Source organism: Enhydra lutris, unplaced genomic scaffold (assembly GCF_002288905.1).
Source record: "Enhydra lutris kenyoni isolate GAN:26980312 unplaced genomic scaffold, ASM228890v2 scaffoldscaffold9, whole genome shotgun sequence".
In the NCBI taxonomy this organism is placed as follows: domain Eukaryota; kingdom Metazoa; phylum Chordata; class Mammalia; order Carnivora; family Mustelidae; genus Enhydra; species Enhydra lutris.
Genome location: NW_019154093.1, coordinates 55414103 through 55440668, shown reverse-complemented (window position 1 = coordinate 55440668; position 26566 = coordinate 55414103). Strand labels below are relative to the sequence as shown.

General features: G+C 38.7%; 1 long non-coding RNA gene and 1 pseudogene across 2 annotated transcripts; one reads left to right on the top strand and one right to left on the bottom strand.

The window, feature by feature from the left end:
• Window positions 1-451: 451 nt before the first annotated feature.
• On the bottom strand, window positions 452-727 carry LOC111142914 (annotated as a pseudogene).
• A 10687-nt stretch (window positions 728-11414) lies between these two features.
• On the top strand, window positions 11415-20968 carry LOC111143059. Of its 2 annotated transcripts, none has more exons than XR_002640303.1 (6): window positions 11415-11540; window positions 14293-14494; window positions 15635-15719; window positions 16078-16266; window positions 17226-17405; window positions 19839-20968. It is a non-coding gene; the product is annotated as an uncharacterized LOC111143059 (long non-coding RNA). The 2 variants fall into 2 exon arrangements; XR_002640302.1 differs by having other exon boundaries at window positions 11442-11540; window positions 19771-20968.
• Window positions 20969-26566: the final 5598 nt, after the last annotated feature.

Sequence of the window (26566 nt, the reverse complement as noted above, 5' to 3'; positions counted from 1 at the left end):
AAAAGATTTTAAAAAATCTTTTTTAAGAGCACAAGCAGAGGGAGTGGCAGAGGGAGAGGGAGAAGCAGGTTCCCCACTGAGCAGGGTACCTGACATAATCTGGGTTGGTCTTTAACAATCACCTCAGGTGACTCTCTTGTACATAAAATTTTGAAAACTACTTCTGAAGAGGCTTGAACTTCCCTACTTTTTTTTATGGGAAGTTAAATGTCCCATGGTCCATTCAGAACTTTGACACCATAGGTTTTTAATTTCAAAAATGGCCAATGCCTAATGTTGGTTCCAAGAGCTTCCCTGGATGACTTCCCACATGCCACATCAACTCCAATGTACATGGCAGAAGCCAAAGTCCACGCTTTTGGAAAAAAAAAAAAAACCAATAATAATAAATAAGCCCTGTTGCTCTTTAAGGAAAGAAGAAGGAGCTGAGGCTGCTGGGGCCTTTCCCACATCAGCCTGTGTTCCATGAAGCAACTTCCCAGCAGCAGCATGGCGTAGCTCTAGGTGAGGGTCTCATCTTTGTCACCGGCGCTTCAATGTACTCTATTCTCCATTCCAGGGCTGTCAATTTCTCATTCAGTGTTGCAAGTCTTGAACGACAAGATATATCGAATGAGCTGAGAAAGTCTGTGATTTTCTTGATGCTGCTGGTGATGACCTCAATGTATTCTTGGTTCACCCAGTCCTAGTGAATCTTCTGCTGCACCAGATCCTCTTGACCCGCCATGGCTGCCGCCTGAAGATGAACCTCATATTTTACTTTTATGTAACATTATTTTCCAAAGCCTGGAGAATATAACATAGAGAAATTGAATATAACAGTGTTTTCAACATATCATTGTTCTACTCTAACAAAAAATTTGTGTCCTATGTGTTTTTGTAATTTAAAGTTTAAAGAATGCATTTAAATACATTACCTAAGAGACCAATTTGTTCATTGTGATTACCATAGTTTATTCTTCATCTAATGTTACAGATAAACTTGGCTGGCCCCTCATAGTTGGCTGAGCATATGAGAGAAGGGTCCTGTGCCTCTTGGAAAAAGGAGTATAAAGTAAATTTTGTCATATTTGCACCTATTACTCAAGTTGAGCTCTTACCTGTGGAAAAGAGCCCCAGGCAGAAAATTAGAATATGCAAGAATGTGAAAACATCAAAGGCTACATGTTTTAAATAACATCCCTTTGGTATATGCTGCTGTGTTAGAAGATTCTAATAGAGCCAAAATTAAATGAGGCTTCCAGGGTATTAAGTACAAATTCTTTTTTTAAAAAGATTTTATTTATTTATTTTAGAGAGAGAGCATGTAAACGGAGAGGGGCAGGTGAGAGAAAGAGAACTTCAAGCAGACTGTGCTGAGCACAGAGCCCTACATTGGGCTCTATCCCATGATCCTGAGATTATGACCTGAGCTGAAATCAAGAGTTGAATGCTTAACCAACCGAGCCATTCTGGTGCCTTTCAAGTAGAAATTCTAATCAATCATATCTAATGTAAGCAGAAAATGGGTTGCTTTACCAAGGTCATTGCCAGTTAGCAGGAATCTTAAAACCATCAAGGGCTGACATAGACACATGCTGGTCTAAAGTTGGTAGATAAGCACAGACATAGGAATGCTGCAGTTATTTCCAAGTGAGGAGAATCTGCCTGAATCAGCACACAGCATAGGGAGAATTCTCTTATTTTCCTACCTGGAAGTGTTTCTATCAGATTTCTATATCAGTTTAGAAGTTCCCATTTTTTCTTTTAACATATGGGTGAAAATTAATGTCATTCAGACCATGAGCTCTCTCCCAGCAGAATAATTGTGGCTAGAGAACCTCACAGAAATTGTCCTCTAACCTTACATAACACCCAAGTATTACATTCATATTGGGTAAATATCAGGAAGGTTGTGGTATCCTTCCTGTTTTCTAGACTAAATCAAGCATCCTCTTGCAAGTATCCTCTTGTGATCTAATGAGAGAAAGTACTTTTAAAAGAAAAATACAATTTTATAAATTGTTGATATAAAATCTTATTCATGAAAGGATGAGGTTGTTTAACAGTTCAACTTTTACTAGCCAATCTCCTTACTTTTAAATCCAAGTTAACAGACTTACATCTAACAATAGCTAGAATTCTAAGTATGCCTCTGGGGTCCACATTTGGAAATAAAGCAACAGAATACACTCGAAAATAGAATCAAATGCATATGGGAATGCAGTCTACGTTAACCTCCTTCATTATGGTTAGTCAATGTTAAACACTATTTAGACTCCTATCACCAAGCAAAATTTAATCTGTTTCTGAATTTCATATAAAATAACTTCATGTACTCTTTTCTGAATAACTTCTTTACTTAACAATCCATTTGTGACAGTTATTCTTTTTTATTTTTATTTATTTATTTTTTTGAGGAGAGAGAGCATGAGCAAGACAGAGGGGCAGAGGGAAAGAGAGAATCTTAAGCAGGCCCCACACCCAGAGTGGAGTCTGACTCAGGGCTCCATCTCACAGCCCTAAAATCATGACCAGAGCCAAAATCAAGGGTCAGATGCTTAACCGACAGAGCCACCCAGGTGACCCTGTGACCAGTAATTCTTTCCTGGCCAGCAGGAGTTTATTTTTTCATTGCACTACAAAATGTTTCTCAGCCTTGGTACTCTTGATTTGGGGCTGGATTATTGTGGGAGCTGCACTTGATTATAAGAAGTTTAGCAACAACCCTGTCCTCTAATCCCCTGAGGCCAGTAGTACCTGTTCTACTAACCAATCCAGCTTTGACAATCAAATATGGCTCCATTAGCTTCTTGGCCTTTTGGCTAAGATCAAGTGCAAACATGGCTCCAGACATTTTGAAAAATCACCGCTGGTGCAAAATCACCACAGTTGGGTACTACTGAACTGGAATAAATAAAACTATCTCCATTTAATCACATTCTACTCTCATAATAGGTATTCCAGGGTCTAAGCAGCCATAAGGGCTGGGTGAAAGCATGGAAGGAGGGGCCACTTGACAAAAGAAAGAGGTCTTCTTTGCTTCAAAATGTGTTTAAATTAACTCTCTAGGGAGAAGACAACAGTAACAAGAGCCAACTTACCAACTCATAACATAAGTCTTCCCAGTCTCTGTTTTTTTGTTGATTTATCAATGGGTAAGAATTTTTACCAAATTTTATCAATTTTTTAAACATTTTGATGTGAAACATTTTAATATTTATATATTTTAATATTTAATAACCTTCAAATTTAATATTTAATAACCTTACCCATTAATTTATCAATGGGTAAGAATTTTTACCAAATTTTATCAATTTTTTAAACATTTTGATGTGAAGCATTTTAGTATTTAAATATTTTAATATTTAATAACCTTAAAATATTGTCAAATGTCAAAGGTTCTTGTAATCCTTTTCATTTTCTTACTCAGGATAATATTAAGTAATTGAACTCAGAATGAAATCCAAAACTTTCATTTCACTGGAAATATATACCAAATCTAAGTAAAGCCTCTAAACTTACCACTTCTGGTATAAGGTATTTATCTCATAAAGATAAGATTAATTAATCTTTGGATTAATGACCTATCCATTGTAAAGAAAACATGATAAGATGATGATGATGGCAATGTAAAGGATGAAAAGAAGGTCAACACTAGATAGGTTAGTAACACAAGCTCACATTCATCAAGTCATTTATGAGCATTATGGGATGGATTTCCCATAGCTTGTTTCATGAGATCAAAAAACCAAGATGCTAGGAATCAAACTCAAACATAGTCCTTACTAACATCAAAGCAGACACTTCTAAACATGATTACATCTAATCATTCAATAAATACATATTAACTGCTACACAGTGTGGAAAGGATCAAGGATTTTAGCTTAGCAAAACAACATAGGTCCCTATGCTCATGGAGTTTTTTATTTAGAAATAAAACATTAACCAAACTGTTATACCAACAAATGAGACTTCGAACATCTGACAAGCATTGTAAAAAAGTAGTACAGGGTACAAAGAGTAAATGTAGAAGGAGCCCCAATTTAGATTAATCAGTTCAGCGATCCTTCCCTGAGGAAGTAAAAGTATGATGAATTTGTAAGAGCACAACTAGGAAATATGTGAGAGAAGTGAGTTTCAGGCAGAGGACTGTGCCTATTTGCTTACTGGGGAAAAGAGACTGTATTTACCTGAATGACAATCCACGTGGCGAAGGAGAGATAGCAAGCATGACTTTAGAGAACAGCAGGCAGGAGCTAGATTGTGTAGGATCTTACAAGCCTTGTATGGAAACTGAACTTTCTCCTAACTGCAAATAGAAGCTTTTAAGATTTTGTGCAGAAAAGTGACATGACTTAATTGGTAGTTTTTCAAAAATCATGGAATCTTGCATCGAAAACTAGTGATATGCTGGACGGTGATTAACATAATAATAAAAAAATCCACTGTGATGACTGAATGGAGAATGAATTGGATGAGGCGCAATGATGATTCCCGGCACATCAGAGCCCTGACAATAGATCAGCTCACAGCTTCCTAAAATGACCAGGTAGTGTGTACAAAGATTTAAAACCCCAAGGGCTACCCATATTCTTGCTGCTGACAAACAATACACTTTTTCCTTCCCAACTGCACATACTTCCAGTCATTATTGTTTCTTGGATATTTTTTTTAAATTTGTAATTATACAGTTCAGTAGTGTTAACTATATACACGTTATTATGTTACAGATCTCCAGAACTTTTTATTCTGAAATACTGAAACTATACCCATTAAAAAACTTAACATTTTCCCCTCCTTTTTCCTCCCAAATACAAACATTTGAAATTTTATTTTTGTTAGCTTGGTACTTTTTTATTTAAGAGAACTTTGTTCTATACCTTTCCCGTCTCTTCCCCCAAAACAAGCTAAACTTTTCCCACCCTCTCTTTTCTCATCCACATACTTCTACTACATATGCCTGTATTCAGACCTAGACATAGCATGCTTATTTGTCTCTGTTTCAGTGAGAACAACATAAAATCCCCAAGGGGTTAGACAGAAAGCTGACACAATGGAAGGCATCTGCTTGTTGCTATTACTGGGAGCTGCACCCAAACTCTGCCCCTGTTATCAACCTCTGCTCCACAGACTTTCCTGTCTGTTACAATCCCTTCTATCTTTGAACCAGATAGTCACATGTTTTAAAATAAACTCACATAAAGATTTCAAGCCAGAATAACAATCTCTGAGGTCATTCAATTCACGTGAAACAAACAGTGCTTCCTGGAATTTTAATTCAGATCGTAACTGAAAACAATGAAGACCTACTTTCATAACAGGCTCAATTTCAGGAAATTGGTTGCTTTTTCATCAGGGAAAAATACACACATGATTTTTAAATCTCTTGTATAGAATCTTACAGGCCTTGTATGGAGACTGAATTTTCTTCTAACTGCAATCAGAAGCTTTTAAGATCTTGTAGAGAAAAGTGACATGACTTAATTGGTCTTAGCAGACTGCATCAGGGTGTTCAAGGACAACTAAGCCACTGTCCCTAAGGGGACACCCGTCACCTCTGTCTCGAGAGAAGGTGCAGAGACACCTCCTTCCACTGCATCCTCCACCCCCATGTTTCATGAACTAGAAAAACGTGATGGCATGTGTAGCTACTACTTGTTTCAAAGTGTCATCAAAGCTCCAGAGCCCTCATTTCAGCTCCATGCCTCTGTCCACCTGTGGAACATTGTGCCCCAGGGTTTCCTAAGGGTGTTGGTGCCCCATTTATAAAACTCATAGTTTATATATGGTCTCCTCCTCTCTCACAGCAGAGTAACTACTGGGATAACATGATTATTGTCTAAAACAAAGGTTATTTTTCTAACAGGTTATTATTCTTGACATAGAAGAAAATGCATATGTTTATAAAAATACGTTGAAGTGCTTCCTGGAACAAAGGAGGAAACTACCAGGTTGCAAGTCTCAGCAGAAAGCTAAATAATGAAAAGGGACTGCTAACTTGCCTTACTAGACCATTTTATTTTCTCCTAAATCAGATCCTGGACAGAGAAAAGAAAACAGAAAAGGTAGAGGAGAGAGAGAGGACCCACAGGGTCAAAAGTGTTTGGGCTTCTGAGGACTGGAAGACTTGTCATTCTCCCCAAAACTGATAAGTAAAGACGGTTGCGAAAATATCCCTGAATTAGGGGAGCTTGCAGGGGGACTCAGGAACAGGAGAATACCGAGATCAACCCCACCCAAGATTTCTTGATGGAGTCAAGAAACCAGAGAGCAATCCGAAGACTGGCAGATCAGACTCTACAACACAGTACAGAGAAGAAGCTGAGTCTGAAAGGTTAAGAAGGCCAGGAAGACAGAGGGAGGCTCCCTTTAGGAGGGAGGGAGCTGTGTGTAATGAGAGGGCAGAGAAATGAGCCCTTGCACCTGGGAAATTACAAGGGGAAGACTAATCCCCATAATGTATTGCTTTAAAAACTAGAGGGGCTAAATTCCGTGAGTTTGTAAAACCAGTGGGCCTGGAGCCTGGAGTTTTAAAAGTCAGCTAACTCAGCTCGGAAGGAGTCTGGAGGGGGAACTAATAACCAGGTTGCTGCGGCCCTAAAAGAAACAGTGGCCTGTGCAGGGAAGCAACCTAAGATCAGCAATTTACACAACCCTACCGCAAAGGGGAAACAGATCTGTTCTAATTTTAGAACGTGTTGGGGGACTTCTCAGAAAATGAGGGAGCCCGCAGATGCCATTTTCCTCCCCTGTCTTCCAGCTTAAACACAGCCATTTGCCAGAGGCAGGGCTGCATCAACACCTTGAGCCTCCACCCAGCGCTCAGGGCAAATTCTGTTAAAGCGGCATCCCTGCCCAGCTGCTGCATGCTCAGCTGCCCCCACCTACAGTGCCCAACCATGTACTCCATCCACTGTTGCAGACTATGTCCAAACTTGTACAGCTGCCACACCACCCCCAGCTGGGGGGTGGGCAGCCATGGTTGTGTGCTGCACCCAACCTCCTCCTGGGACCCTGGCAGGCAGTCCCCAGCCAAGGCAGTGCTTCTGGGAATCCAGCACTGGACTAGACACCCAATGCAAATTTTGCTAACACCATTGCCCCAAAATATATAAAGAACTTATAAAACTCAACATCCAAAAAAAAAATAAATAAAACTAATCCAATTTAAAAAGACGTGAACAGAACATTTCTCCAAAGAAGACATTCTGATGGACAACAGACACATGAAAAAATGTTCATCATCACTGACCATCAGGAAAATAAAAATCAAAACTACAATGAGAGGGGAGCCTGGGTGGCTCAGTTGGTTAAGCCTCCAACTCTTGATTTTGGCTTAGGTCATGATCTTGGAGTCTTGGGATGGAGCCCCCACTAGTCTCTGCACTCGCAGGGGAGTCTGCTTGAGGACTCTCTTGCTCCCTCTCCCTCTGCCCCTCCCCCTGCTCGTGCTCTCTCTCTCAAATAAATAAATAAATAAATAAAACTCTGGAAAGAGCCAAGATGCCCTTCAACAGACGAATGGATAAAAAAGATATGGTCCATATATACAATGGAATATTATACCTCCATCAGAAAGGATGAATACCCAACTTTTGTATCAACATGGACAGGTCTGGAGGAGATTATACTGAGTGAAATACGTCAAGCAGAGAGAGTCAATTATCATATGGTTTCACTTACTTGTGGAGCATAAGGAATAACAAAGAGGACATTGGGAGATGGAGAGGAGAAATGAGTTGGGAAAAATTGGAGGGGGTGGCACGAAGCATGAGAGACTGTGGACTCGGAGAAACAAACTGAGGGTTTTGGAGGGCAGGGAGGTGGGGGGTTGGGTGAGCCTGGTGGTGGGTATTAAGGAGGGCACGTACTGAATGGAGCACTGGGTGTGGTGCATAAACAATGAATCTTGGAACACTGAAAAAATTTAAAAAAATAAATAAATCTTTGTAAAAAATACTACAATGAGATATTAGAATGGCTAAAATTAAAAACACACAAGAAACAACAGTTGCTGGCCAGAATATGGAGAAAAAGGAACCCTCTGGTTGATGGGAATGCAAATTGGTGTAGTCACTCAGGAAAACAGTATGAAGATTCCTCAAAAAATTAAAAATAGAACTACCTTATGATCCAGCTACTGATATTTACCCCCCAAAATACAAAACCACTAATCCAAAGGGATACATGCACTCCTATGCTTATTGCAGCATTATTTACAATAGCCAACATATAGAAGGAGCCCAAGTTTCCACTGATTGATGAATGGATAAAAAAGATGTGGTATACATATACACAATGGAATATTATTCAGCTATCAAAAAGAATGAAACCTTGCTATTTGCAATGATGTGGATGGAACTAGAGAATATTATGCTAAGCGAAATAAGTCAGTCAGGGAAAGACAAATATCATATGATTTTGCTCATATGTGGAATTTAGGAAACAAAACAAATAATCAAAGGGAAAAAAGGGAGAGACAAACCAAGAAACAGACTTTTGACTAGAGAGAACAAACTGATGGTTACTAGAAGGGAAGGCAGGTGGGAGGCTGGGTTAAGTAAGTGAGAGGAATTAAGGAGTGTACTTATCATGATGAGCACTGGTGATGTACAGAAGTGTTGAATCACTATAGTGTATACCTGAGACGAATATAACACTGTATGTTAACTAGGTAGAATTAAGACAAAATCATAAAAAAATGATATCCCCTACCCCTATGCAGTAAAGCCCATTACACTTATACCTGCTTCTGGGATAGTCTTGCATTTGGGAGAGGGAATTATAAGAGAAGCTATATCCAGCTCTTTCTCTGATGTGTTACACTCCAAAGGTAAAAGATCACCTCCACAATAACTGCAAAAATTATGCCATAAGGAAACAAAGTGATTGAGCATGGTCTCAGATAGCCCTGGAAAACCACTCAAATATTACAAGTATTACATTAATGCAGTGAGAATCAGTCCCTGATCTTCTTCCCTTTTGGGAGGGCATGCACCTTGAGATATGTTTGAGTGATAAATGAGATTCTGGCATAATAGGTGTCCTTACTAGAGTATAAGTCCATCACAACCTAGTTTGTGAAGGAGAGCTCTGAAAGTGTGGTCTCAGGAAGGGGAAGGGAGGTCCTTTCATAATCTCGGACAGATTCATGTTTGTTATTTTGTCTCGTGTGTCAAAAGAGTGTCTTGCACACAAGTTCCTTGCATAAGATTGAAACTGAGATATTCCCTGGATGATGAGCTAGAGATAATTATGCTACCAAACCTAGAAAACAGTCCCAGAAAAAAAACAAAGAATTCTAAACTGCCTAAAGTGTTTCAGTTGTGAAATACAAATATTATATCTACTCTAAGTAGCTATTCAAGAATACAAGACACACACAGTGACACAAAGATCAAATAGAAACACAAACAATTGAAAACATGCATAATATTTTTAAAAGGCAATGTTTTTTGTTACAAAAAATAACAAAAGTGACTATCCCAAAAGCTAAAAACATAAGAAAAGACACCTCATTTCATGAGTTATTAAAACCACAATGCAAACCACTACTACTCATCTACCAGATGAAGCAGAGGCAGACCTTACTGAGGTCTCATGAGCTTGAACAGCACCTGGAATGCTCTACAGTGTTGGTGCAAACATAAATTCGTACAACTATGAGACTGTTGGACACTGTCAAATCTGTGAGCAGAACATATGCCTTCAACAATCCACTCATAGGTATAGACACAAGGAGACTGTGCAGATATGTGATCTAGAAGATGCATGCAAGAATGTTTATAGCAGCCCTTTTCATAACAGCCTGTTATGAGAATACTGAGAAACTGTTAAATAGTCTGTCAATAAATGATTGGATAAACAAGTTCTAGAATATCCTTACTATTGACTACTATACATCATAGAACATAAACAATCTATAGCTGTACACAGTATGTGTATAAATAATATGGATAATAAATCCAAATAAATAAATATGGATAAATCTCACGTGCATAGTATTGAGTACAAGACATCAGATATTACAGAATACACACTTTAGGGATCCAGCTATATCAAGGGCCAAAGCAGGACAGTGGTTACCTTGATGTGGCCAGGGGAGACATGGTGGTGACAAAGGGAGCATGAGGAAGGAGAGGTATCTTGCAATCCTAACAGTCTTAGCAGAGCTATTATTGTCTCAGGACAAGGTCAAAGCTTATGCATCAGAAGGTTACTCGCTATTTGCAAAAACTACTTTGGGGTTGTTGTTGAGACTGAGCTCCTGACTTCAATATATCAAATCACTACAAGAGTAGAACTTTTCATCATGAGCTACACATGGTTAGACCATCCAAATCTCAAGTTTATTTGGGTGGCTACAGGACAAAACAACGTTATATAAGCAGGTGGCTTAAGTCCCTTATCACCAACCTCTGTTACACTGATGGCTCTCCCTTCATCAGACACATTGTGCAATGCGGCATTCTCTAATACTCTTTGAATTCCACTCACAGTACCCTGGCAGGACTGAACCCCAGGGACTCAGAGTGGCTCCATAACATGTCCTCAGATCTGTTTACTTACTTTCCTTGCTTCACTCTTTCCTACATTCACCTAGCTGAATGTGAATGAGGCCTTGCGTATGCAGGAATAATGTCTTCTGAAACCAGGTGTCCACAAAGGATATGTATCTATTGACTCAAGGTAGGAAGTATGACATAAAACATATGAAAAAATGACCAGAAACATGCATGATTTGTGAAAAATATTAATCGACTCATTCAAGAAGCTCCATGAATTCGAAGACATAAAAGTACAACAGAATGTATACTTTACTTACATCATAGTCCTGAAAAAGGACCCAGTTTGGGGAGTTACCCAAACTACCTACATTTGGACACCAGTCTGTACTTTCTAACTGATTAAGTTCCCTTAAGACCAGCAAGACCCTGCGTGATTGACCCCAAGACAATGACCTGACCTTGACTGCCCACCTGCATGTACCCACTGACCTCTGTCCCACATTTTCCTTATACAAACCTGGAAGTTTTCTAGACTTTGGAGACAGACTTTGGACACTAGTCCTCTGCCTCCCCTTGGCTTCCCTGGAATAAATCTCTTTCTTGTTGCACCATCACTGGTCTCTCTGCTTTTGGGTTTTGTCAATGGCAAGTGGCCGAACCTGGTCTGCTCAGGAATCCTGGAGCCAGACTCACTTATGCCTTTGGCCTCTGGTAATAGTCCATTTGTGGACAAATAAGTTGGGGACAAAACAAAGAAAGCTAGTTAGGGTGACATTTAGTAAGGCCTAAGTACAGAGTGACTAATATTCTCTGAGTTCCCTCCCTCCTCTACTTCCTCAAGCTCTGGTGACTCAGTTCCGGCATGCCTTCTCTCAATATGTAACCAATAGTTAAAGTAGTTTTACTTTCAGATTCCATTTCATCTTCCTTTTCCTTTCTCAACTTTCTCAATCTGTTCTCTGCTTCTGCGGGAGGAGGAAACAGAACAAGGGTGAGTTCAGAGACAGCTGAAAGCTCATTCGTGGACAGACCAGCAGTGCTAAGATGCAGGTATGTTCATTTCTAAACATTCTTTTAGAGGCACTTTAGGTTTGGGCTTAAAACTTTAATTTCTGAGATAAAAATAGGAACTGAGAAGAGGAACGCAATTGATAGATCTAAATATAGAAGATATAAAACCTTATATTTGTGGGGCGCCTGGGTGGCTCAGTGGGTTAAAGCCTCTGCCTTCGGCCAGGTCATGATCCCAGGGTCCTGGGATTGAGCCCCGCATCGGGGCTCTGCTCAGCAGAAAGCCTGCTTCCCTCCTTCTCCCTCTGCCTGCCTCTCTGCCTGCTTGTGATCTCTGTCTGTCAAATAAATAAATAAATAAATAAATCTTAAAAAAAAAAACTTATATTTGAGATTTCTACTTAATGTTGTTTACATATTCTTGCTCCAAAATCTACATATTCAAAAAGTCTACATATTAAAAACAAATCTGAATTACAGAGGAAGCTTAAGAAATCTGACATACCTTTCACTTAAATTTAACCTGTGGTGATATTTTGTGATATTTGCATTCTTTTTCTAAACAGATATGGAAGTTTTTCTACTTATATTCTCATTCTGATTATTATTTGGGGGAATAAGTAACAGAGGCCATAACTCTTCTCCACTAAATACTCACACCTCAATCTTGGGATCCAGAAATTCTTCTTTTTCCTTTCTTTGGATCCACTTCATTCCCCCATGGCTGCTCCTTCCTCTCCCCTATTTCCATCACTCTAGTAAGTCTGTGCTCAGTAAGGACATCCCTGGCCATCCTACTAATACTCGTGGGGAATTCTCTGGGTATTTAATGTAGCTAACCTCTCCCTGCTTCTGGATGCTCACTCTGTCTTCATTGCCTCGGAAATCCCATGCTCTCCCAGGCCTCCTACCTTTTAAGGTTCCCCAAGGCTTTTCTTCTTCTGTATTCGTAAGTTGAATTAATATATATATATATATATGTATATATATATATATATATATACCAGAGAAAGCAAAATTTCAAACAATTGGTTCCTTAAAGTATGTTGAACTTTATTTTTTTTTAATTTTTTTTGAGAGAAAGAGGGTGCATGCACAAGTGGGGTGGGTTAGAGGGAGAAGAAAGGAGAGAGTCTTAAGCAGGCTCCATGCCCACTGCAGAGCCTGACATGAGGGCTTGATCCCACAACCCTGCAATCATGACCTGAGCCAAAACCAAGAGTCAGATGCTTAACCAGCTGAGCCACCCACGCCTCCAATAGGTGGAATTTTAATAGGAATAAATATAATCTCATCTACCTGCCTCAATTATTCACCTCTTATCTATTTTTATTTTTATTGATAGAACACCATGTAAGTTTTAGGGTGTAAAACATGTTGCTTTGGTACATTTACATATGACAATATGATTACCACCTTAGCCTTAGCTAACATCTCTATCATGTCATTTAATTATCATATTTGTGTGTATGTGTGTGTATGTGTTGACAATAAGATCTAGCTTAATAAGATCTAGTCTCTTAACAATTTTGAAGTTTATAATGTGGCATTGTTGTCTTTATCATTATGCCACGCACCTCCAGCCTTATTTATTTACTGGTTGCAAGCTTATACCCTTATAAACCACTAACCTTCAAATTCCCCAACTCCTAGCCCCCCATAACCACCATTCTACTGTTTTTATGGAGTTCATTTTTTTAAAAAGACTTTATTTATTTATTTGTTGGAGAGAGGGAGAGGGGGGAGAGAGAGATAGAGAGAGAATGGCAGGCAGAGGAAGGAGCAGTCTCCCCGCTGAGCAAAGAGCCAGATGTGGGACTCAATCCCAGGACCCTGGGATCATGATCTAAACCAAAGGCAGATGCTTAACCAACTGAGCCACCCAGGTGCCCCCAGTGTTTTCTTTTTTATATTCCACATATAAGTAATATCATATAGTATTTGACTTATCGCACTTGACATTATGCCCTCAAGGTCCATACATATTGTCACAAAAAGCAGCATTTCCTTATTTCTCATGCCTGAACAATATTCCATTGTATATATGTACACAACTTCTTTATCCATTCATCTACTGATGGACACTTGGGTTGTTTCCTATTGACAGTTATGTGGCAGTAACACGAGAGTGCAGATATCTCCTTGAGATCCTGATTCCAATTCTTTTGGATAAATACCCCCAAGTGGGATTGCTGGATTATATGGTAGTTCTATTTTTGATTTTATGCAGCCTCCATACTGTTTTCCATGGTAGCTGGACCAATTTACAATGTATATTCCTATCAACCGTATACAAGGGTTCTCTTATCTCCACATCCTTGCTAATAATTATCTCTTCTCTTCTTGATAATAGCCATTTGAACAGGTATGAGGTGATCTCCCATTGTGGTTTTAAGATATCCCTGATTTCCTTGATGATTAGTGATGTTAAATATCTTTGCATATACTGTTGTTAATTGTGTGTCCTCTTTGGGAAAATGTCTGTTTAGTTCCTCTACTGATTTTCTAATCAATTGTTTTTGTTGTTGTTATTGAGTTGTATGATTTTCAGTGTTCTTAATATGCTTCGTTGGGGGAGATATCAAAGATATCCAAAAGATACCAGAGCATGATAACTGAAGGAAGATATTTAGCATTTTTAACTGCAGTGATTGGAAAGAAAACTGATTTAGTAGGATGAGAGTGACTGATGAAAAGTTTCAATCTGATTAGGGTCTTTAAAAAATCATTTTAGAATTATAGTTTCTGATTTTGGATCTCATTGGTCCCCTCAATTTCTTGCCTCATTCAGGGTTGGGGATTCTGACGGTGACCTTTACGGATGCCTTCCACAGTGGAGCAGTTCCTTGTCTGGACAACGTGGTGATACCCCTGTCCTAGTGTGAGAACTCGATGATTCCCACAGAAATGGTCCTGGCACTCCCGCACCTGGATGGGGAGGCAGCCCCCACATTGCAGCCCTCCCAGGATAACGAGCTACAGAACAAGTACTGGTACTTGGCCTTAATACTTGATTCTCCATGTTACCCCCTCTACCTATGAGCTAACTGACTAGCCATAAATTAGCTAGCCTTCATGGTGGAAGGATTCTGATTCTTCTGAGTGAGAGAGTTATAAAGGACACTATTACTCTATTTTATCTCCTTCTCCTCCAAACTCAGACACTTGGTCCAAAGTAAAGTCAGTATAGATACACAGATGGCCTCCTTGACTGAATATTGGCAGTTTCCCTATGTGCTTAGAACACGCTTACGTTATTTTGAGCTTGCTGTTTTTTCTGTGTACTCTCTCCCATTTACAGCAACCCAAGTTTCTCTGAGAAGATTCTGTTACCAGATCATTCTTTATTTTTATTTTGCTTCCTGTTGTATTACTGTTAACCATGGCTTGTAGGTCACAGGACATTACAGCTGCAAGGAAGCATCGAGATTATATAATGCAGACTCAACATGTCACAAGGAAGGCTCAGGGAGTTCAGAAACTTACCAATGGTCTTAATGGAGTATTTCTCTCTGAGATAATAGTAACTCAAGTTTCTTTTAACAGTAATTCAATGAGTGTTATATGCAACTAACGAATCATTGAACACTACATCAAAAACTAATGAGGTACTATATGTTGGCTAATTGAATTTAAGTTAAAAAAACAGTAATTTACATACCATAAATTTCATGCATTTATTGACAAAAGTAAACAAATGTAAATATACAATGGCTTCTTTTATATGGGTTAGGTGGTCTAGGAAATCTTCCTGGAAGAGGAGTGTGACATAAATTTCAAAAGACTTGTACACATTATCCGGGGTGGGAGGTTACTAGAGAAGCCACAAACAGAAAAAAAAGAGCAGGATTCTGAAAACCAAAAACTGCCAGCATTCAGTCAAGGAGTGTCTACTGACTTTGCTTCAGATAAGGTATCTGAGTTTGGAGGAGAAGGAAAGCACCCAAGACTGTGTTTATAAAACTGCACATTCTTCTGGAGGCTGGAGGGGTTAGTGAGATAACCAGGATCTCAGAACATTCTATTCGTTGGAGAAGCAAATAAGGAATGTTACTTGGTTTTTTTCTCAGAATATTTCAATGCAAGTTCAGGTTTGACCTGCCTGACATGTCTTTGCCATTTGTGGTCCCCAGGAATTGCTACAGATGAAGATAGAACTAGAGGAAAGCTGTAAGAAGAAAGATGAGCTTCTCCGTGATACACAAAGAGCCTTAGCAGGTATGGGGAGAGCTTAGCTCATGATGGGGAGGGAGGCTCCCGCGTGCCTTTGGAGCACTGCCCAACAGGAAGATCTTCCTGAAGGAAGGTGTTTCCTCGCCTTCTGTGGAATGCACGCTCCTCAATTCTAAAAATAACAAGGCAGGGTGTGGTTGCTCAAAAGCCAGGCGGTCAGGGTCTTTCCCACCACCTTCTCCAACCTGCCCTCCAGGTGTGGTCACCAGGCGATTTCGGACATTCCCCTCTGCACTTTAAAGACAGTTTGGTGTCTGAGAGAGTGGGTGTTATGGGACAGGGGGCTGTAGCTCTCAGGTTTAACCTCTGTCATCTTTCCTCTCTGAAAATCTTCCTGGAGCAGAGGAGCAGGCCAAAAGAGACAGCAGAGAGGGAAAAGCAGCTTCTTGAGGAAAGGTGTAAAGAGATGCAGCAAAAGATAAAGTTTCTAGAAATAATGTTCAGTAAATCCGTAATCCAACTGAAAGCAGAGATGATGATTGAGACAGAAAACCTTCTGAGAAAGCGGGATGAGAAGATTCAGAGGCTTGAGGTAAGCCTGGCCTGGGACCCGGCAGGGACTGCAGAACAAAGCCCAGAAGCCCCAGGAAGGGAGAGGTGAAAGTCACAGAGAAGTCAGAGAGAGAAGCACCACTGTCATTTATAGCAGCATCTGCTTCACTACACGCCCTGAACTTGTCATGGCTTGTGTCCAGGCACTTGAATTGGGTTCACATTGAGTTTCCAGAGAATCCAGTAAGAACTTGGTAGCTCCAAGCATTTACAGAAGATGCTGCTGTTCTGGGGGATTCCTGGATGAGCTCATGGAGCAATATTAAATGGAGCAAAATTAAATCCCCAGGTTTATCACATAGATGTCCTAACTGGGTGTATGTAATAGAAGCAGCAATTGGTTCACTTTCCCAAGATTACTGCCGGTTTTCAGGCACCCTACTCACCCAGTGACACTAAGATAGATCCTTGCTGACCTAAAACTATCAGCTATGTACAGACTTGGGGGGACCGACAGCTCCTAACCTAGGGCTGTCTCCAGGTGAGGATGGCCTGCCCAAGTCAGCACACAGCACAGAGGGAATTATTCTCTCTTCTCTTATCTGGAAGTGTTTGTATCAGATTTCTAAACCAGTTTAGAAGGTCACATTATTTCTCAGATGTGGGTGAGCATTTGTGACATTCTGGTCAAAGGCTCTCTCCTAAACAGCATAATTTTAGCTAGAATATCTCACAACAATTGTCCTTATGCCTGTTTTGCACCTTGTAAAACCCTAGTGATGGATGACTATAAACAAGGTTGTACTATGCTTCTTCTCATTTCTCAGCCCTAAACCAGGAGATATCCCTGTTGTAAATGATCTAATAAGAGAGACTACACTAAAAAGGAAAATGCAGATAATTTTGTAAATTATTAATATAAGACAGGAATATAATTATTCCTGAAAGTTTGGAGTTTTTGAGTGCTTTCCTTTTATGACTAAATCACATGCTTTTTAGGCCCAAATTGAAGTGCTGACTGAAAAGAAGCAAAACAATAAAAATTACTGCACTTCAGAGATAATGGCAAATGATAAGGAAGAAAACAGGTCAGAGCACTCATGGTGGTCTAAAATTTGTGACCTGATACAAGAGTTGACTTCACTACTTGCCAAGTTTTTCTCTAGTGGATAATTTCAGGTAATTTTTACAAGTTTTCATAACAGCTTTTTGATATGGCTTATTTTTACATATATGTACCTTTTCTGTTTTTTAGCAAAATTTTAATAGAAAAATACAAAATACCTACTACAGGGCATCAATGCTTAGCAAACAAAAGATATAGTCAATGTGGTTGGATAGTTAATTCACTCATATTCCATGGACATGGAAATAACAGATTTGAAGACAAAGAGAAGGTCAAATCTGTAATATCCTGAAAAAGAAACATATTAGACTATATTTATCAAAAAATGCTTCTGAAGTCGCACACGAATCACTACACAAATGGCTACCCATACTGTGTTCTTGAGTAGGACAGGCTGGTTCCATAGGCAGATCAGTTCTCTCTCAGTTCACTTATAAATTGCGTGTGTTCTGAATTAAAATTTTAGAAAGGCTAATTGTAAAATTTAAATGGAGCTGATCAAAAAAATAGTAAAAAAGTCAAGGCAATTCAGAAGAGGTATGATAAAATTTATAGAACTGTGGTAATTAGCACAGTGTGTCAACTGAGCATAAAGGCATAACAGTAGAACACATTGTGTAGTCTAAAAATAGAACCCCACCACATATAGGAATTACGTGCATGTGAAAAGCATTACTTCAAATTAGTGGGAAAGTATGAACTATATACAATGCCTGTTTTCAAATAACCGGACAGCAGTACAGAATGAAAGCGTGATTAGAACTATTGTAAATTTTGCATGAAGTAAATTTCAGCTTGACCTCAGAGTGAACATTAGAAAACTGCATAAAATCAGTAAATATCAAATAATTTATAAAATTGTCTTGGAACATCAAATTTATTTTTAAATGCCATAAAACCTGAAGCCATAAAAGTGCTGACAAAACTACATAAAAAATAAATTTGTTGTGGTGAAAAAGAACCTAAAGAAATTTAGAAGCCAAAAATGTTCTGAAGACAGCCTTGATTTATATCAGAGGAAAGAGCTGATTTTATAAGTTGTATATCATTAAGAGCCACCAGTCAATAAAAATAGGCAAACTCTGAGTAGATAGCTTATAGAAAAGATGTTCAAGTAACTCAAAATAAGTGAATGAAACTAAAACTATGAGATGTAGTGTCTCACCTCATATGCTATCAAACTGTGTTTCCAGTGTTTCAGAAAACATGTCCTTGCATGGGAGCCCAAATTGTTTAATATTGCAAACTGTGTCTAAAACTTCTGAAGTTTTAACCGATGTCCATTTGGCCCCACAGATTCAGGTTTTTTTTTTAAGATTTTATTTATTTATTTGACAGGCAGAGATCACAAGTAGGCAGAGAGGCAGGCAGAGAAAGAGGAGGAAGCAGGCTCCTTGCTGAGCAGAGAGCCTGATATGGGGCTCGATCCCAGAACCCTGGGATTACGACCTGAGCCGAAGGCAGAGGCCTTAACCCACTGAGCCACCCAGGCACCCCCCACAGATTCAGTTTTTAAGGCATACATGCACCCTCTCTCTCATACACACAGTCAGAAAAAATATGTATTTATAAGATGTCCACTGCAGCCCTGATTGTAACTTTCAAGACTGGACCTACTTATACATCCATCTATATGGGAGTGGTAATATAAGTTTTAGCACCCTTACACAATGGAATATCATATAGCCAGAAAATTGAGAAACAGAGCACTATTTGTAATGACACAGAACAATTTACTAGATATACTGTAATGTGGGAAAAGTAGGGTGCAAACCAATAGGAATAGTGCACTATTTTTGCCAAAAATTGGCACTTACATATACTTGTATGTATACACTTAGATGATCTCTGATAGAACATGATGAACTGGCAATGTTGGTTCCTTCTAGGGGAAGCTAGGTTTCTGAGATCAGGAGTGAGAGGAATACTTGTTTTATTTTGTATAAAACTTTGTATGTTTGGAAATTTTATAAGGAGTATGCAATTCTTGTTCAGGAGGATAAGAAAGGAAAAAACAAGGTGATGGTTCTGGTGATGATGGTGGTGGTAACAGGGAATTTTGCATTCTTAGGAAAGCATCAGTCAGTTCAAAAGAGAGGTCTGATGGTGAGGTCTGATACTGGGAAAAAAAACACATATATTCTAATCCTGTTTGTATTATGGAGTTGACTTATACTTCCTCCAATTCTTTGAAAAATAAGATAAAAAGTATGATGTGATTCTGAAATTCCAACTGGTATCTTTCACTTTCCAGCTGCAATTTACAGGTTGAGGTGTTAGTTAGAGAGTGGGACTTCAGTGTTATCTTTGGTGTTTTTGGGACTTCCCTTTCAGCTGACTAATATTTGCACGCTATGCTATTGGTATAATGAACTACTTCCAGTTGCACAAGCTTGACAGGTTACCTCTTTTTTCTAGATACCTGCGTACAGTATTTGGACTTCTTCAAACAATCTCTCTTACTGATCTTCACCTTCATTTTGCAGACTGGATTTTCCTTGAAGTCTTGGATTTCCTGAACCCCCATACTGAGTAGGGTGGCTCTCCTTTGCACTCTCATTGCACCTGCAGCATGATTTTGAAAATTTAAATTACCCATTTACTCTGTCTTTCTGACGATGCCTCGCCACCAAGGACCAGTTGATCTTTACCATTGTAATCTTAGCTCCCATTTCCACGTCCGGCACTTGATCAATAACTGGAAAATGTTGATTGAATAAAGTTTCCCACTTTCTATATCCTCATTAGGGCAGATGCTTCAAAGGAGTCTTGTTAAAACAAAGGGTGCAGTTTTTGATACAGAGAACAAAGGCAAAAGGAAATGTGGATAAAATTAAATTTCCTTATAACTTGCAGCCCACTGACAAACACTTGAGACCTCCAGGAACTCCTAACGGTCTTAATGCAATGCTTTGCTAGTGGCAAAACGCAGCCTTAGCTTGACAATAGTCAGGCCTCCAGGATCCTGTAATGTTAGGAGTTAGTTACAGTTATGTAGTCAGGACCCAGATCCCCAACATGAAAATAGTCAGGACAGCTAAAATAAAACAGCACTAGCATCCTGTTTTGTAGCTTAGACAGGGCTGTACTGACATTCTGTTTTTGCAGCCTTTGCAGAAATGACTTCTGCAAAACATCCTAAAATAAAACAATGAACCACAAAGCATAGCCCCCAGATGTCAACCAAAAAAAGACCATCATCACAAACACATTAACCTATAGGTGCCCAGATACATGACCAAAATCCTGATTGGCACGACCAGCACACCTTGATGGCTTAAGAGGGTTCTGCAGATGCGCTCATAAAGCCCCCAAACTTAGAAACTCAGATCCCCTCCCTCTCCAGGAGCTTTGTACTCTTGCTCAATAAACTTTGCTTCACTGTCCACCATTCTTCCTCTGGTTACCTCTTCATTCTTCATAGTGGCATGACCAAGAATTGTGGTCACTAAAGGCAGAGAATTCCTGCCACAGTAAGTCTTCTTTAACATATTTAAAATCCTTTTGGAAACCTCCTTTGTCTCTACCCCTCCCAACTTAAAATTATATAATCAATCACTCCTCACATTCCTAGTACAGCTCTTTCTGCCCATGGGTCCTATCCCCATACTTTAATAAAACCAATTTTTTTTGCACCAAAAATGTCTTAAGAATTCTTTATTGACCATTCGCTCCTGAATCCCACATCAAATCACATCAGTTTTAAGATCCCAATACAGGGCGCCTGGGTGGTTCAGTGGGCTAAAGCCTCTGCCTTCGGCTCAGGTCATGATCCCAGGGTCCTGGGATCAAGCCTCGCATCAGGCTCTCTGCTCAGCGGGAAGCCTGCTTCCCCCTCTCTCTCTGCCTGCCTCTCTGCCTACTTGTGATCTCTGCCTGTCAAATAAATAAATAAAATCTTTAAAAAAAAAAAAAAAGGAAGAAGAAGAAGATCCCAATACAAAGTGGGCAGAATGAGTTAGAACAGCAATTCCTAGAAAATAGGGCTGTGAGGATGCACTAATTGAGACTTGCCACAATGTTCTTCCTAAGAAAAGGACTGATTCACTATGTCTCCAGTTCGAGTCTCCTATTGTTACAGGATTTTGTGTCCCCTTAATGCCCACAGTACGGGCATGAGAGATTTTTAACACATTTTTCAGTACCTCAGAAAAAAATGCAGACCAAACATATCAATAAAGTTAGAAAATATTTGAAAAAATGACTAACCAATGTGGCTTATTATATTAATGTAGGGATCTAAACCCAGAGAAGTACAATAAGCATTACCTCAAAGTATACTTGGAACTTTCACATTGAATTTACCTGTACTCAGATAGCAGGTTTCAAGAAATCTGAAAATACAACACCATGCAAAACAATGCATATAAACTGGGAATTACTAATATTAGAAGAACAACTAGAAGAACCTCGCATTTGAAAATTGAAAAATTATCTATTTCTAAATAGATAAAAGAGGTAGAAATGTTTGAAAGTAAGGGCACCTGCTTGGCTCAGTCCATTAGGCATCTGCCTTTGGCTCAGGTCATGATCCCAGGGTTTGAGGATCAAGACCTGCATCAGGCTCCCTGCTCAGTGGGGCATCTGCTTCTCTCTCTCCCTCTGCCTACCATCCCCCTGCTTTTATGCACATGCTCTCTCACTCTCTCAAATAAATAAATAAAATCTAAAAAAAAAAAAAAAGAAAGAAAGAAAAAGAAAAGAGAAGAGAAGAAAGAAAGGTTTGAAAGTAGAAACTTTGAACAGTGATGAAAATGTCACATATAAAACCTAGCGTGCTGCTAAAGCAGTCCTTTTAGAGAAATTTATAGCCTACAAATCTACATGTTAGGAAAAATGAAAGTTAAAATATGGTTGAGCAGTCCATCTATCTTAGAAAATTAATTAAATATAATTAAAAATTAAAACAAAATAAATCAAATCTTCTGGAAGAAGTTTAACTGCCATAAGAGCAGAAATGAACAACAACAACAAAAAAGTACCATAGAGATGATAAGCCATACCAGAATTTTGCTACTGAGAAAAACTAAGAAAATTAACAAAATTCTATCAAGTTTGATAAAGGAACAAAGAAAAGGAAAAAATGTCCAATATCTAATATAAAAGAGGAGAAATCTATAAAGTTGTTGTTGATATATTTTTATGCTTATTTACAAACACTGTATTTGAATTAGTCACCATCAGGGGATTTTCTCTATACAAATATTCCTTTTTAACTGATAAAACTATGTAGACTTTTGATGTTTTGAAATTGTAGTTGTTTTCTTAATTCCCACATAGATACATTCTTTTTTCATTTTGACGCTTTCCAAATTTGCTCTCTAGTGACTTGAGCATGTTGCAAAAATGTGTAACATTTTTTTGTGTATGACTTTAGGAAGTGTTTTGACCAGGGCTTCAAGGATCTCCAATTAATTGCAGATATTCTGAGCTTCAATTAAGGGTTTTAATCAGCTTGTCCATTAAAAAAATCAAGTATATTCATATTGTAGGGTTTTTCAACAGTGCTATTATTCCTAGGGATAATTTAATGCAACAAGAAGCGGACTTGAACTTTAATTAAAACAGCAATGACAAATTATTGAATGATTAGGATTACATATAAATTCCAGAAACTCAGCATTTAGGACACTGTGAGACACAGCTGATTATTAAATTTTATCAAGGTACCAATGAAATTCCAGATTACAATTGTTTCATTACTTTGGTTTTTATGTTAGTTTGCGGTGAAGAAGCCTGCAGTTGTCAGTTTATAAAGTATTTTATTTCAGTGCCTTTTTGTTATTTATCATTGCTTGTCATGGCCTCATCATTTAAAGGAGATGTACCACAGTTCTCTAGTCTTCAAAACAGACATGAAGGACTACTTTGGAATGTTTTAAATGGATATGGAGTAATAAGTGTGACATGACCTTATGCATTCTCATCTTTAACTATCTTTATGGAGAAGAAGGGACTCGCATGCAATAATACAAATTTCTGTTAGCCAAAAATACTTCACTGCACAGATATTTGCAGTGATCCTAGGTCTTAGAAAACACAAATGAAAACAAATCATTGTATTCACCTTGGGAACTGAGATGTGATATAAGAAATACACATTAGGTCACTCACTGTCCCAGATTCCTGACACTAAAGCTTCTAAAACTTCTAAAACTTTTGGAATTTCCTGAGAGATTGGAATGAGAGGAGTGTTCTTTGTTATTCATAATAAGCCTCTTTCAATGACACTGGAGTTTATGCTAATGAGTGAGTCTAGGAAGAAGAAGGCTGGTTACCAGGGGAACTAGACATATGATTATAAGTTAGAATTATCAGCACCTCTCCCCAAGGTACAGCAAGAGGTGAAAGGTTGTAGATTGACTTAATTACTAATCATATCTATGTAATAAAGCCCCATAAAAACCCTAAGCTCCCTGGGCAGCTTCTGGGTTGGTGAACACATGAGAGATCCTGGGATAGCAGCGTGACCTGAGAGGGTATGGAAGATGCATACTCCTTTATACCTTGTCCTCTGTGGCTCTTCTTCTGGAGCTTTTTATTTGTATCCATTTTGACAAGCCAGTAAACAAAGATGTTTCCCTGAGTTATGTAAACCATTCTAGCAAATTATCAAAACCAAGGAGGGGTATGGGAACCCTTAAATTGTAGTCAAGTTGGTCAGAAGTACCACAGGCCTGGACTCATCATTGATGTATAAAATGGGACTTGGTGTGGGACACAAAGGCAAAAGAAAAATTACATTTCCTTACTACTTCCAGCCCATTGACAAGTCCTTGAAACAGACAGTGACATTTCTCTAGGAACTCGGCTGCCTCCACACTAACACTATGCAAGGGTAAAATGCAATAGCTTAATATTATCCTTATTCTCCAGGATCCTATAAGTCTGCTTTAACATATAAAGATTACTTTGGAAACTTCCTTTATCTCTACCCCCCAAGATATATGTTAGCAATCAACCTCCAAACATATTACCCACTGATATATATCTGAAGGGTCTCATGACAGAGGCCTTATTAAACAGTAATAAATGACTTTTTCCTAGCAAGAGTTAGCTCCTGCAAGGTCCTGAAAACCTTGTTTCCAAAATACCTTGGAGGAGAGTTGTTCCTGACCAACTCTCAACTTAAAAATATATAATCTGTCACCTGTCATGACCCCAGTGTAGCTCTTTCTGCCCATGAGTCCTATCCCAGTGCTTTAATAAAACCACCTTTTTGCACCAAAAACATCTCAAGAATTCCTTCTTGGCCATTGACTCCAAACCCCACTACTTCAAACCACATCTGAACTGGGCCTTTACCCTGTGGGTTCTGATACTAACGCCAGGTACACAGTGTCAAATTGATTTGATTTGAATTGTAGGATATCCAGGCAGTGTATGAAGAGTTGGAGAAGTGGTTGCTGGTACAGAAAAACCTACACATTTAGTGTCATCGGTGTTCTAATTGGAGAAGAACAATTTCTTTTAGAAACCAAGTTAATCTAGTACATCTGTGGTTAAACTAGTACATCTGTGGCTAAAGAACCAGGGATGTGTTAGGAATGCTAGTACCCTCGGTTTGCTTTAGATGGTGGTAGATGAGTTAACCACAGTACTGTTTGGAAAAAATAAAGACACTGAAACCCTTCCTTGCTTGTATCTATTCACCTTTCAATTCAGAAAACAGAAACCATTAGAGTCCTTGCCAAATGAAGACAGTCCCGATTCTGTTTACTGCAGTTCATACGACTGACTTCAAAAGGTCGTGTAAAGAAAGAGTAACTATACTCTGTCCTCCAAGAAAAAGTACACAATGTGATCATCTGCATGAGAATAATAAACATCTTAATAGCAGCTACTATTCATCTTGCCATGTAATATGTCCATAGACCTAAACAGCAACAGTAAAAGTTAAGCATCATCAGATTTAGAAAAAATGAGTAAAGAAAGTACATTTGAGAAGATCAGATATTTGTTTCTATCTTGCAAACTGTAAGCGTGTTGTTTCCAATTCCATAGATTTCAGAGTCTACAGTCATAAAAACAGCAGACCTGTCTAAAGTCATATTTCTGAGTCAGGAGATAAACAATGATATCAATAAAAAGACAAAATACACATACACACACACACACACACCCACACACACACAAGATGAGACTTATTTCAGTTGTATTCTTCCAACATATAGATCCCTGTAACTCCCACCAGATCAAAAAGGAGAACATTACTAATATCCCATAAGTTTCCTTCATTGTGGCCAACCCAAGGTTAAGCACAATTCTGACTTTTATCACCCCAGAATAGTTTTGCCTGTTTCTGTACTTAATATAATTTCATGTAGTCTTTTCTAACTGACTTCCTTCACTCAACATTATGTTTGTGAAGCTCATCCTTGTTTTATACCACAGGAGTTCCTCTCTTCCATTGCCCTATAGAAGATTTCTCAGCTTCAGCACTCTTGGCATATGGACTGGAGAATTCTTTGAGTGGGGGGCTGTCCTGTGCACCGTAAGACATTTAGCAGTATCTGTGACACTACCAATTTGATGCCAATAGCACCTGTTGTGCTAACCAACCCAGCTGTTACTACCAAAAATGTGGGCAAACATTGCTGCATATCCCCCAGAGCACAAAATCACCCCCCACTGGGAACCATGGAGCTAGAAATAATTAAAATGGTTCTATTCAAACATATCCCAGTCATAAAAGATAGTTCAGGGTCTAAACAGCTATGAGAGCTAAAGAAATGTGAGGAAGGAGAGGTCACTTAACAATGTCTAAGAAGAAATCTTCTTTACCTCAAATATATTTATCTGACTCTGCACAGAACATGATGGAACATGATCCAACCTGTGGGCTCATGCTTTCCCAGATCTCTGAGGGTTTTTTTGTTTTTTGTTTTGTTTGGTTTTTTTTTTGTGTGTGGTTATATGCCACATTTTGGTAATTTTTTTTCAATGTTTTTTGATGAAAGAATTTTCATGTTATCTAGTTCAAATGTTGCTAGGTTCAGAAGTCTTTTCTAATTCTCCCTTTTATTTTTCATGCAGAATAATATTAAGTAACTTAGAGTGAAATCCAAAACAAAACATATCTAAATAAAACTTCTAAACATACTACCTTTTGTACAATATATTTATCTCCTAGAGAGAGGGGTTTCTTTGGGTCACAGAACCATCATGGCCCAACCCAGTAAGATGAGGGGTAGGGAGAAGACAATGACAGTGA